Here is a 14,848-nt window from a genome sequence, read left to right as displayed (position 1 = left end):
TGAGTAGTTAAAAAAAACTATGGTGCTCCACACCATGGAGTACTACTCAGCAATAAAAAGGAATGACCTAGGGTGGGGGAATAGCGTAGATGATAGAGGCTCTGTTCGTCCCTCTGGTGACCAAATCAAACTTGTGAAGGAAACAAGGGACAGCAGCAAGGAAAAATCGCCTTGGATCTAGATGAACAAGCCATACAACTATGGAGAAATCCAAGAAAGCATACTGAATGGCAGAAGGTAGGATGAGGTGAGGATGCGGGGCTGCCTGGTCCCAAGTGGCTGAGTGAGATGGAGGATGCGGCAGTGGCAGACGCCTCTTAAAGGGGCCACATTCGGGAGTGGACTTCCAAGACGATGGACCTGCTTGCTCTGAGCACCAGTGCTGATTTGGCTGTGTGCAGGGAACACCAGGGACTTACAGGGAGACATTGTTGGAGTGAAGACTGAGGCGAGAATTGCTCAGTACAGAAGTGCTGGTGGTATCCATTGTTTCCTGTTGAGCCCTCCCCCTTACCAGTGCACCAGACACAGAGCCACCATAGCTGTGACGTCATCAAACTGAATAACAAAGGTCACTCCGCCGAGAGGATTCTCTGAAACCCCACCTCCCCCAACTCGAGCCCCACCCAGGTGTATCCTCAGTGAGTCAAGTGCTCCTTGCTGAGACTCACACTGGGGGAGGCAGCTGGCCTCAATCTCTGGTGTGGCTTTTAAACATAGCATCTATGGATTGCCGAATCTTAACAGGTGGCCCTGGAGGGGTAGAGGCTTGGGCTAAATTTGGCCTGCAGCTGATCCCCTCTTAGGACTGTGCCACTGGACACCTACTTCACAAATCCACACTAATAAGACCAGGAGACTTAGGAGCTTTGCTTAGTACATAGAAAACAGACACAGAAAGGTAGTCAAAATGGGAAGACAAAGAAGCAGAAACCATATGAGAGAACAGAACAGAGATCCAGTTATAATGGAGTTAAGTAATCTAACAGATGCAGAGTTCAAAACACTGGTTATAACGATGCTCAATGAACTTTTGGGATGTGTAGATAAATTCAGTGAGAGCTTCGACAAAGAGATAAAAAACATAAAAGTGGAAATGGGAATTATAAAAGGGAACCAGTCTGAAATGAAGAACACATATCTGAGATGAGAAGTATAGTCAATGGAATAAACAAAGGAACAAATAAAGTGAATAAAGAAGAGGATCACATGCTCTTCTAGAGGACAGGAAAGCCAATCAGGACACTCAATCAGAATGGCAAGAAAAAAGATGGCAAGACTATAAAAATAATTTTAGGAGGATATAGGACACTATTAAGGCTCCAAATACTCGTCTGATCGGTGTAACTGAAGAAAATCAAGATGTTGAGCAGCTATTTGAAGAAATAATGATGAAAAACTTCCCTAACCTGGTGAAGGAAATGGACATAAAGCCCCAGGAAGCTCAGAGAATTCCAAAAATCAAGGATCCAAAGAGATTCACACTAAGACACATCATAATTAAAATGCCAAAGTTTAAATACAAAGAAAGAGTATTAAAAGCAGCAAGAGAAATACAAATAACTATACATAAAGGAACACCCATATGACTGACAGCTGATTTCTCAAAAGAAACTATGCAGGACAGAAGGGCTTGGCAAAATATATTCAATAGGATGAAGACCTAGGATATACAACCAAGAATAATTTATCCAGCAAAGCTATCTTTTAGAGCTGAAGGACAGATAAAGAACTTCTCAGACAAAAGTAAACTAAAGGAATTTATCACCACCAAGCCATAATTACAGAAAATGTTGGAGGGACTTATTTAAGAAGAAGAAACATGTATCAAAAAAAAAAAAGAATAAAGAATGGTAACAACTACATTTCTATCAATAAGTACCTTAAATGGAAAAGAATTAAGTGTTCCAACCAAAAGACAGAGTGACTGAAAGGATAAGAAAACAAGACCCCTATATATGAAAAGGAAGGGGATAGAAAAATATATTGCTTTGATGGACCTAGAAGGTATTTAAGTCAGACAGGGAAAGATGAATACTATATGATTTCACTTATATGTAGAATTTAAGGAGTAAAAACAAATGAATCAAAAACAGACTCACAAATATAGTGGACAATTTGATGATGGGCAGAAGGAACGGGGGTTTGGGAGGCTGGGAGAATGGGAGAATGTCGTGACAGGTTAAAGAAGTACAAATTAGAGCCGATGGATGGTGACAGGGATGGGGAGCATGGCATAGGGAATGCAGTTAGCATTAATGTAATGGCTAGGTAGAGGGTTGGGAGGGAGGGAGCAGCTGGTGGGATCATTTTACTAACTATATAGATGCCTAACCAATGTACTGTATACTTGAAACTAAAATTTTTAAAAAATTATTAAAAAATTAAAAATTTTTTACCAAAAAAAAAAAAAAAAAAAGGAATGAACTACACAACAACTTGGGTGAACTTCAAGGAAATTATACTGAGTGATCAAAGCCAATCTCAAAAGGATACATAATGCTTGGTTTCATTTAAGTAGCAGTTGTGGAATAGGTAATTACAGAGCTGGAGAATAGATTGGTAGTTGCCAGGGGTTAGGGATGGGAGATGGGTGTAGCTATAAAGGGATAACACCAGAGAGTTTTGCGGTGTTGGTAGAGTTAAGTGTCTTGATTGTGGTATGATTATGCAAAGCTGTACATGTGGCTAAATTGCATCAAACCATACATATATCTACATATACACACGCAAATGAGTGTATGCAAAACTGGTGGTTTGAGTAAGCTTTATGAATATTGTACTATAGTTGCAAGATGTTAACACTGGAGGAGGCTTGTGTGGGACTTCCCTGGACATTTCTTTGCAAACTTCTGTGAGTCTATAAATACATAAAAATAAAAATTCAATACTGAAGATTTGGCAAATGGACTTCAATATAGGCATTTAAAAATTAATCCAAGCATATTACCTATTATCTTTCTTTTTCTATTATAATGGAAGAAAGTAACATGGGATCATTTTGTATTGTTCCATGAAAGTTAGTGTACCCCACAATGCTAAAGGCCAATAAGATGCCAGCCATTATCAGAAAGTGGATTGGAAATGAAATAGACTGAGAAAGTTCAGTCTCCTGTCAGAGGCTAAAAGAGCTTGGGGGACTCTTCCCACAAAACACACACAACATCTAAAATGTGTGTAGTTTTTGAAAAACAATATTAATAAACTGGGGGAGGGGGCTGCCATATAAGAGACGATAATGAAGATTTGGAAAGAAATGTAATAGAATTTTAGAAAATCATTAGAGACTACAGAGTCTAACAAAACTAAAGCCAACTTTTCACTTAATTTTGCGTGGCAGGCAAAATTAAGTCAACTAAAAAGCACTGCTCTCTTGGGGGTGGTAGCACCAGCAAAGTACAAAAATACATTCAACACTATTTAAATGAATTCACAGTCATCAAAGCAATTCTAGGTTTGCAAATAAATTTCTGATCCTGAAAGGCCGGTGTCAGAAAAATCAGGTAGGCCCTTTGTCTTAGAAGGACAATCTTTATGTTAGGAATAACTTTCAAAGTCTTTCGGACATTAGTAGGCCAGACAGTTCTCATTTCATAGGACAGGTAGTATCATGAAAGAGGACAAAGCAATGAAACAAAAATTGAATGGCAGAGAAGAGAAAGCTTTGTCATAAGCCTGGGGTAAAGAAACTTGCTGTGACAGGATACTAAGTTAGAATCACAAGGAGTGATGAGCAGAGATACTAGAGGATTCTTCTTTCCTCGAAGGTTTGTATGATATATTTATCTAGTTCAATTGATTAATCAGTAATATTTAATTGGTCACCCGTTATGGGACAAGATCGAAGGTTTTATGGCTGTCTTACTCATTCATACCAATTCTTTTTCTCAAAAGATTGAGAAAAGACTTGCAACAGATGTTTGCTAGTCTTATTGCAACTATCTTTTCACTATATGTGTGTGTGTGTGTGTACATATATATATTTATTATGTCGTATACTTGAAACTAATATAATGTTATATGTCGATTTATCTCAATGAAAAAAAAAAACCTGTGTGCCCTTGTGGTGAGTACCCAAGGAAGAGGATTTTGTTCTTGATTCATGAGGCAATGGCAAGATTTTCTTTTGGGGGTAAAATATAATATGGGTCACAGAAAGCATAGCGAATGTGTGATATTAGAAGGTAAAAAGAGAGCCAAAGAAGAAGGAATTCAAGTGTTTGTATGAGTACCATCTAGGGACAATTATACAATTGAAAGAAAGGTGCTAACAATAGAAGATACAAAATTTGTTTAGCAAATGGAGACAGCTCTGTAGAGCTTGGTACATGCAGCGCACTCCTAGACGGAGGAGCAAGCTTCCCATTCCCCAGATGCACAGTTGCTGATGATACTACCCATATTGGGTGTCATTCAAAGGGTTTATGCCTTCCTGAACCCACCCAACTATTCTCAGACCTTTTCTTGAATTCCAGATCTGCATATCCAGCTATATTCTTTGTATCTCATTTTGTTTAATAGGCACCTCAAACTTAATACATCCAAAACTGAAGTCCTGATCTTGACTGCCACCATCTCAAACCGACTCCTTCTGCAGTCTTCTGTGTCTAAGTAAAGGACAGTTCCTTTTAGTTGTTAGGCAAAAATCTTAGTCATCTTTGATTACTTTCTATATCTCACAACCTGTATTCATTCTGTCATCAAACCTGCCAGCTTCAGCTCAAAATATATCCAGGCTCTAACCAGTTCTCAATACCTTCTCTGCTGTTACCCTGGTTCAAGCTATCATTTGCTCTTGCCTGGTTTACTGTTAAGCCTACTAAGTAATCTACTTGCTCTCACCTTTATTATTCCACATTTTAGTCTCAAAATGATTGATCCCTTTAAAGACCGATCCCTTTAAAATATAAATCAGAATTTTCCATTCTCTGTTCAAAATCCTCCAGTAATTTCCTATCTCACATAGAGCAGAAGCCAAATTCTTATCCTGGTTTATAAAACCCTACACAATGTGGCCTCCAGCTATACCTCTGGCCTAATCTACTACTCTCCTCTCCCGACTCTCTTCTAGCCTCATGGTCTCTTTGTTGTTCCTCTACCTACCAGATACTCTTCAGCCTCCAGGCCATTACACTAGCTGTCCTCTTTGCCTGAAATGCTTTTTACTCAGATATTTACACATCCTGTTCCTTCACCTGCATGGAGCCTCTTAATCAAGTATGTCATTCTCCTTGAGGCTGTCCTTAATCATCCTATTTTAAATTGCAACACCTTTCATCCTCTTTCTGTTTTTCATCATTTTTCTCTGTGGCACTTCTATCATCAGAACACCATGTTCTGCATCTTTTTTTCATTATTATTATTCTTTGCCTTCGCCCACTAGACTGTAAGCTTCATTATGGCAGATATTTTTTTTGGGGGGGGGAGGTCTGTTTTGTTCCTCAAGTGTTACTAGTGCTTTGAACAGTGCCTGGGGATAGTAAGCAGTTAATAAAAATTTGTTGAATGAAAGAACAAAGGAACTCACATTTAGGGGTGGGAGCAGGAAGAAGTATCATTTGAGGAAAAGGAGCAGGTATCTAGAGAGATGGGAGAATAGGAGAGAATTCCTCATTCATGCCCATGGTCATAACTACCATGATTATAAAATGTCTCCCATGTCTTTACCTCCAGCCCTGACGTCTATCTTGAGATCCAGGGCTGCATTTCCAAATGAATGTTAGACTGGTAATGTTTCAAATTGTAAAGACGGTATCTCTAAAAGCTAACTCATCTTCCATGCCAAACTGGTCACTTCTCCTGACTACTCTATTTTTGTTAGTGGAACCACTATTTCCCCAGATCTCTCTCAATCCACTCTCACCATCCAGTCAGTTATTAAGACCTGTGTGTATTTTAATCTCTATTATATTTTTCACATACCAGTTCTCTCCTTCTTCTCTCACTGTCTCAATTACTCTCACTGTCACAGCTGTGGTCTCTGACTTAGACTACTGCAGAAGCTCTAGTAACTAACCTCTCTACTTATAATTTTTACCCTGTTCCAATCCAGCGTATAGTCTGCAGCTATATCAGTCCTCTGAAGGCCCAATTACATGATCCTGCTCAAGGATCTTTCGTAGTAGTTCTTCAACTCTTGCCACTCAAGGCAACTGGATAGCCACATGCAAAAGAATGAAGTTGGATCCTCTGTAATCTGATCCTACATCCTTTTCCAGCTATCACTCCTTGTCCAACCCTCTGGTCCAGCTGAACCAATTGCTATTCATGGACAACAACACACTCATGCCTCTATGCTTTTGTTCTGTCAAAACTTGCTTATTAGTATTCTCAATCTATGATACTGGAACAACTGGATATCTACATGCAAAAGAATGGAGTCAGACCCACACCTCATACCATATACAAAAATTAACTCAAAATCAATCATAGATCTAAATGTAAGAGCTAAAACTATAAAACTCTTAGAAGAAAATATAGGTGTTAAGTTTTCATGATCTGGGGTCAGGGAGTGGTTTTTGTACATATACCAAAAACATAAGTGACCAAAGAAAACATTGATAAATTGGACTTCATCAAAATTAAAAACTTTCATACTTCAAGAAAGTAAAAACACAACTTACAGAATGGGAGAAAGTATTTGTAAATTATATATTTGTTTAGACACTTATTTTTAGAACATGTAAAGAGCAATTATAGCCCAAATAAAAAGTGGTCAAAGGATCTGAATATCCAAAGATATTATTTGTATATTATTAATATACAAATGGCTAATAAGTGCATAATAAGATGTTCAACATCATAAGTCATTATGATGGGAATTCATACCCATTAAGCAAAAATAAAAAAGAAAGATAATAACGGCTGTTGATAAGGATGTGGAGAAATCAGAACCTTCATACATTGCTGGTGGGATTGTGAAACAGTACAGCTACTTTGGAAAATAGTTTGGCAATTCTTCAAAAGGTTACACCTGGAGTTACCATATGGCTCAGCAATTCTACACCTAGAGAATTAAAAACACATGTCCAACAAAAACTTTTACATAAGTGTCCATAGCAGAATTATTCATAATAGCCCAAAATAAAAATAACCCAAATATTTATCAACTCATGAGCAGATAAATAAAATCTGGTATATCTGTACAATGAAATATTATTTGGCCAATAAAAAAATGAACGAAGCACTGATATGTGCTACCACATAGATGAATCTTGAAAATATCATTCTAAATGAAAGAAGCCAGACACGAAAGGCCACAAATTGTGTAATTCTATTTATGAAAATTTCCAGAATTAACAATTCTATAGAAACTGAAAGTAGATTAGCAGCTTCCAGGGACTGAGGGGAGGGAAATGAGAAGTGACTGCTTATGGATATGGGGTTTCTTTTTAGAGTGATGAAAATATTCTAAAATTGCTTGTGGTAAGGGTTGCACAAATTTGTGAATACACTAAAACACATTGATTTATACACTTCAAAAGGGTGAATTTTACAGTACATGAATTATATCTGAATAAAGCTATAATGTAAAAATCCTACATATTCTCAAATAAATATCTAGTTCAAAGGTGGAGTCAGCATTCCTGAAGCCTCACAGCAACTTTTTTCTGCCTTATATCAAGGTTTCCCTATATTCCTTTTTTTGTGACTATAAGTGAGGCTGGCTTAATTACCTTTGTATCCCCTCCAACTCCTACTATAGCACCTGAACATAGTAAGTACTCTATAAAAACATTGAATTAAAGAGTTTTGAAAAAAGGATTGAAGCATCATAGGATGCAATAGAAAATTTAAGAGTAATGAGTCCTGAAAAAAGACTTGGGAGGATTAAACAAAGGAAGTCTGTGGCGAGCCAGTGTTCCCACTAATTTTTTAACACTGTGAGCGGATGACCGAGCTGCTTTAGCAGATGATCATACAAGAGCAACAATGAGCATTGAGTACATGTGCACAGAGGATGGTATTATAATCACAACTTTTAGCAAGTCTACTTGACATACTTAATACTAGGTATAATTGTTATTGTCCTTTATAGTAATTAGGCATAAGTGGCAAGCAATTTACATAAATAACTGTAGTTTTACTTTTACACTGCCAAATAAATTTTTTTGTCTCTTCTCCTTTTGTTAGTCTTCCAATATATATACTGACACCATATAGAATTTAATTTCTATCACACAATAATAGCTAACATTTATTGAGTGTGTCAGGAACTCTTCTGAGTGCTTTACCTGTATCATTGTTTTCAATTTATATAACAACCCCATAGGGTAGTTACTGTACTATTCACTGAGCATTTGTTTTGTGTACACCAAATACTGTTTCAAGTACTTTACATGTTTTAAGCTCACATAATTATCACAACAATTATATGAGGTAGATACTGCCCATCTTCCATTTTACACACACAGAAACCATAACATGGAGTGGTTATAGCTAGCAACACACAGCTAGCTGCGTGGTAAAGCCGGAACTGGAACCGAGTCGGTCTATTCTGGAGCATCTGCTCCTTCGGTGCTGTGCTTTTCTACAACCATATTTCCCTTGCTCTTATTCCCATCTGCTAATCCAGGAATCTTGATCCCTGAAAAGTTCTCGCTAAGTGTTTTTTGGAGGTCTGACTCATAAACAAGCCCAGGTAACTACCACATTGTCTCTGCTGCTTTTCTATTCTTCCATTGCTCCATGTCCACCAGGCACTCATATCTGCCAGGGATAGGCTCTGCTCCGTCTGAGGAACACCACATTCCTGGGCGTGATTTTGGAGACTGTTGCTGCTCACACTAGATTCTATGCATTGAAAAAGTGAGGACAAATGAATGTACCACACTAATGCAAGATGTTAATGACAAGAGGGAGAGGGAGGGGACATATGGGAACTCTCTTATCTTCTGCTCAAGTTTTCTGTAAACCCAAAACTTTTCTAATAAAAATTGTCTATTAATTTTTTTAAAATATGAGACAAATGTCCTTTAACCTCCTTGAGAGTTTTGCTTTTCTACTTGCCATTTGTGTGCAAAAGTCTTAAAGAGTTTTAGTAAAAAGTTATTTCAGTTATTGCTTATAATATCCTCTTAGTCACCCTCCAGCTCCCTTCAGTGGACTGAAACCTGGGGGCTTGCTAACAAAGTCAAGTGACAAGCTTCATTCCTGGATCTTCTCTAATCTCTTCTTTGGAGCGAGCGCTCTCTTGCGAAGACTCACTCATTTAGTCACTCATTTAGATAAACTTCTGGAGCCCGCAGTTCTCCTGACCTGCCCTTACATGCTAAGCTCATTTGAAAATTAATCAAAATGAATTACCTGAATTCTCTGGAGAGTTTATTAAATAAGAAGATCCCTGGGCCCCAATTCCAGAGATTCAAATTATTGCTTCGGTCTTGTGGAAAATGACTGGTCCAACTGCAACAGTAACAAACTGGTGGATATTCTCTTCTCTTGTGTCTGGATATAGTGCCTCTGGTTTTGTATCTCTCAAAGCTTTCACTGGTCACTACTCTGAGGGGCTGGGTCTCTGTGCTGGGCACTAAAATTGTGGATCTCTTTTCTTCCCTGAAGTTTTTCTCGGTATCATAGACTGTCTTCCTGGCAATTACAGCTGACCCATTTATGCCCATCTTACCTATACCAAGAATAAAATGTTTGGAGGGGAGGAGTAGAATATACCTGCAAAGATTCTAGGTGTTGTCTAAGGGCCATCTATCCTCTAGGAAAAATTCTAACTACCTCCACTTGTGGAAGCCTTTAATACCATAGCTATTATTTTCCATTCTCAGACCACCTGCACAGTTTTGTCATTAATCCTGAAATGAGTCTTTAATTCATTTTTTGATTTATTCTTTTTCCTACAAGCTTCTAATGCCATCTTATCCTTCTCCCAAATTAATCCATGAATAGCAAGAATTCGGAAGAGCAATCGACTCTCTCTCCACCCCCCCCATCTCCATCATTTATTCAGAGATCTCACAATAACATTTCACTGTAAGTCACTCCCATCTATGTCGGTTAGCCAAATCGTGTCCTTTTGTCCTTGTCTTCGCTACTTTCTGGCACAATTCCTCTAATATCAACATTTATAACTTCTTTCTCCTTCCTTTTAATGTGTGTCTAAATCCTTCCTATTCTCTTCATTACTAAATATCTTTCCAACTATTTTTAAACAACAGGTACAGATGCATTAGTAGTTTTGAGGCTGTGGGTAACCACTAAAGCAGAGCCCTGTGCACTTTCTGTTATTTTCCCATTGTGTCTCTGCTCTAGGAAACTTCGACCTTGCAGCAACTCGGTGACTATAATGTGGCTATAATTGAACCATAGTGTAAAATTTCTTGATCTAGGGTTCTATAACTCTGCAAATGCCACATCTTTCAGCATGTAGCTTCTTTTATGGGCTATACTGTCCCCCAAATTGCCTATTCTATAATCAGCCTGGTCACCAGTAAATTTTTTTTCCCAGGGAACTGGTACAGGAGGGGAGGGACTTTGGATCAACCCAAATACAAATGCCACAGCTTCTCTTTTAGCTCTTGGAAAACCTCCAAGTTTCTTTTGTTTGTCTTTTTTCAACCTAACATTTTAAATCCATACACTCTAATTTTTAAAGCTTCTCTTCACTTAATACCATTTGAAGAAACTTTTAGTCATTTTTATTATTTATTATTATTTTACCAACTTTGGAAGTTCACAGAAAATTTCAAATTCCCGTTCTCTGTCAGTTATGTCTAATGATGGATGAAGGATTTAAATCACTATCCAATGTTTCAACCATTTTTTTTCTATTTTGGAGGTGTTTTTCCAAACAAACACCACCTACAAGGTGGTCTGTGACACACCACATTGTTATCAGTTTAGCCATCATGATGAGAACACATGCCTGATTCTATATAGCCTATGACACAAATGGGCACTGGACCAAGTAGTGCCAAGCACTATGCTATCTATCTTTAGACTTCTCTTCTTTTGCATGACTAGGACCTTGTCCCTAGGCCCAGTTTGTGTGCCAGACTCCCTCTCCCCTCAGTCTAAGAATTCCTTCCCGGGGAAGCACTCAGTTTCATGAAGCAAGCTTCTTACAGACCAGCCTAACTAGTTCGCCAAGTGTGCCTGGATACATTCGAGCCCCAGAGGCTGATGTAGTTTAAATTTAAGTTAGGATTACCCTTTTCCCTTCCCCACACATATTTTTAAAAGTGAAGTTTCTGAAAATGAATCTGCAGAGTTTGGTGTTTTTTCTTAATGCCCAGTACTTTCATCTCAATGCCCTCTGATACTCCATTTTGTTCCTACTCTCTTCACTTTTCCCACAAGTTTGAATAATAGGTTTGGTGTCTCCCTACCCTTTAATCTTACCTCTCGAAGTCCATAAAAAGTCTCTGAGTCATGAAGCTCTAGTTGGCCTACTTCAGAAGAGACCATGTAATTACTGTAATTTGGGATGAACGCCCAGGGGAAAGGAGAAATGGTAGTGAATGAATGTAGATACAGATCTCCCTCTGGAGATTTGGCGCAGAAAGAGTACAGGGGAAAAGGAGTAAAAGGTTAAGAGGAGGGTCCACAGCAGGGGAGCTGTCTGGAGCTGTAGCTAGAAGTTGTTCCAGTGAACCAACTTTCTCTTAGAATTAATGTCTGACAGCCAGCTTTCTACCTCATGGAACTAGCAAGATGCCTTGGGCCAGGGACAGACCAAAGAACTCTTTCTGAGCAAGTTTCCTCGTGATTCTCTCTATCTGCTACAGCAAATGACCCATAGAACACATGAACTAACACATACATACAGATATGTCCACACACACACACAATTACAGAGAAGGCAGGCCTTACTAATAACTGTGAAATAATATCCCATTGGTCCAAAATTTTTCAACACCCCCTCTGACAATACTCAAGGATATTTAATCCAGGAACAATTCACCCTGCAATTAGAAAGAGTTAAGTTTAAAATGCAAATTTTTTTTCCCATAGGTGAACAGTGTGATTGATTCTTATCCACTGTAACATATAACTAATTGGAAAAAAGCTCTTTTCTATTTAGCTAGGGGAAGGATTAGGAAGTAGAAGGCACGAGATACTTACAGTCTTGAAGAAAACAGAAGTATTCAGAATTACAAAGACAAATTTTCTCCTTTTTAAGAATTTGTCAAGAAGGAACAAAGGTGATGACAATGGGACAGATGCCAGATTATAGTGAGTTATGAAATGACAACAGCTAGTATAGCCTCGCTGAAAGAGTGTGACATTGAAAGGAAAGAGAGAAAGAAATGCAGTAAAGATTGGGGCTAAATGAAGTCTTTTTTCAAGATGCATATACAAGGAAAAATTAAGGTATGTGTAGCTTTGGGTCATATTCTCGTAGCCATTTCACTGATTTAAACTCCATCTGTTTCCTCAAAGGGACTTTAGCCCCATAAATAATTCTCAACATTTTTTATAAATGTGAATTTTCTATGTTATAATACAATACCCTAAAATATATTATAAACAGTCTTGTAAACCAGTTGGCTAAAAATAGTTAAGTAGATGTGTCAGTTTTAATAGTAGTCCTCATATTAAAATTTATATTAAAATCTCGCATTATCTCAAATCCAGTCCTTGAGAAATAACTACTGGCAAAGACCCTGTAATAGCTCACAGGACAACTTTGTATTGTGGGTCTCTGCAAAACAATCTCGGGCAGATTCTTTCCCAAGCAAATCACAGATTTTCAAGGGATAATCTGCTCCCCTGAAACTGGAATGTCATTTGTATTCCAGGATATTTTATAGAGCGATACACTGTCTTTCCCTGTCCTCATTTCCTTCCTTCTCTTTGTATTGTAGCAAACTCTGCTGAGAAACACCGAGCTACAAAAAAAAAAAAAAAAAAAAAAAAAAAAAAAAAAAAAAAAAAAAAAAAAAAAAAGGCACTTCAGCACTTAGCATTTAAATGAGGACTCTAACTGGGAATAAGCTGTACTCATTTTCTGTTCCGTGGTTTCTAAGTGAAAGCTGCTAAGGAACAGCTCCAGCCGCTGTTCCCAGAAAAAGCCCGGGATCGCGGGACTCTCGTCCAGGATCATTATGGGACCAGAGCATTTTGCTTTGTTTTCAGATTTTGTTACTTTGGTCCTTGTAGTATAAACTTTAGAAAAGATTCATGTTCTCAGTTGCACTGATAGATGCAATGCTAGTTTATGCAGGATAAAGAAAGTCGGTGTACATGGTAACTCTAAGAATTGTTCTATAAAACAACTAGGTGAACAGTTCAGGGTGGGGAAATTGACAGGCTTTGGCACTGTGGTACCATTTTCACTACTTAATGGAACTAAATACAATGGGTGGTAAAGTGTTTTCTCCTCAATCTCATCCAACTATCAATTTCTGTTGCTTTTTCTAACCAGCCACAGGTCAAACTTAAATAAATTCAATTATATGTTTGAATGAATTTTCTCTTTTTACTAATTTGTGTTCTTGATTTTCCCCCAGTCATACAGGTTTGCTGTTTCCCAAAATTCACTCTAATTACTGGGTCTAGAATTCTTGGACACAAGATAGGGAATTCCTTTTCCTATCTTTCTTTCTCCTGTTTTGAACTGTGGTAGTATTTAGAAGATTTAGACTAAGAGAAATAAATACATGCAGTTGAAAATGCTACAGAAAGTATAGATGAAGCAAGGTTAGCCAAGGGGTGATACCTGTTGAAGCTGAATTATGGGAGTTCATTATTTATGGTGTTCTCTGCAAAAAAAAATTTTCTGTAATATAAAATTAAACAACAGAGTTCTCCTTAAGCAATAATTTATGCAAGCTGGGTTTTACCAGACACCTTGGATTGACATGAAGAAATGCCAGACAGGATAATATGGCCAATCTTTTGGTTTGCTATTTATTATTCTGGATATTGGTATGGAATGGAAACTTCAAAGTCTGATAAGGTAAACCTGAAGAGCCTGAGTAAAGGAAAAGGACTGAGATTCATGCAAGCAAAGAGAATTACAGAGTTTTTTTTATTGTTAGAAATATTTATTAAAAATTACAGTTGTTATCCATATCCAGTTGTATATATAGGAGAATTATAGAATTATAGTTTTAAATGAAGGAGAAATTCTTCCTTATGCAGGATGGTTTTAGCTTGGCCTAGAAAACACATGATTTTCATCTTTAGAGCTGCATAAGAATATTGAACTATTGGTCTACTTACAGGAACTATTGAGACTACTGGAACATAGCCTCATACTGTGCTGCTACTGGAAGATACTGAAGTTGGGAAAAAAAAAACCTATTAAGAATTTGGACAAGTCAGATAATGGGGAATTTAAATGATCCCCTTATGATATGATTTCTCTTGGCCTGGAAAAACTCTGACCTAAGAAGCATACAGGGAAATGATATGATCAATAACAAAGGCCTACAATAAAGATTGAGAAAAACAAACCATAAAAGTTTGGCTTATAATGAGATTAGTGAGTCTGTCCAGAGTGGATGGCAGTTTCTTTCAAGAGGCCCTTGGAGTGTAAGTATATTTCGAATGAGAGACAATAAGGAATGTTATTTATGTGAATCAAGCTCAGAGTTTCCCCCAACTTTTAACCTAGTCACCTCAGAAAAAAATCTGCTTTCTGAAAAATGAGAGTTTATCCTAAGTAAAACTGTATTGATCTCTCTTTCTAAGCTCTCTTGAGTTCTCCTCTGCCTCTCCGATAGAAATAGAAAAGAGTAAATGGAGCCCAGGAAAGGGGGATTTTATGATAGTTTGTAGAAAGACTAGTATTACCCAATTGAGAGCAATATTAAACTGATTGTCCCAGCTGGGTAAAGGAAAAAAAAGTAAACTGCTTTCATGGAAGAGAGAGGGTTTGGATTGAAACTCT

Source organism: Rousettus aegyptiacus, unplaced genomic scaffold (assembly GCF_014176215.1).
Source record: "Rousettus aegyptiacus isolate mRouAeg1 unplaced genomic scaffold, mRouAeg1.p scaffold_m13_p_6, whole genome shotgun sequence".
In the NCBI taxonomy this organism is placed as follows: domain Eukaryota; kingdom Metazoa; phylum Chordata; class Mammalia; order Chiroptera; family Pteropodidae; genus Rousettus; species Rousettus aegyptiacus.
The sequence above is the reverse complement of the archived record's forward strand: the minus strand, read 5'-3'. Positions refer to the sequence as shown.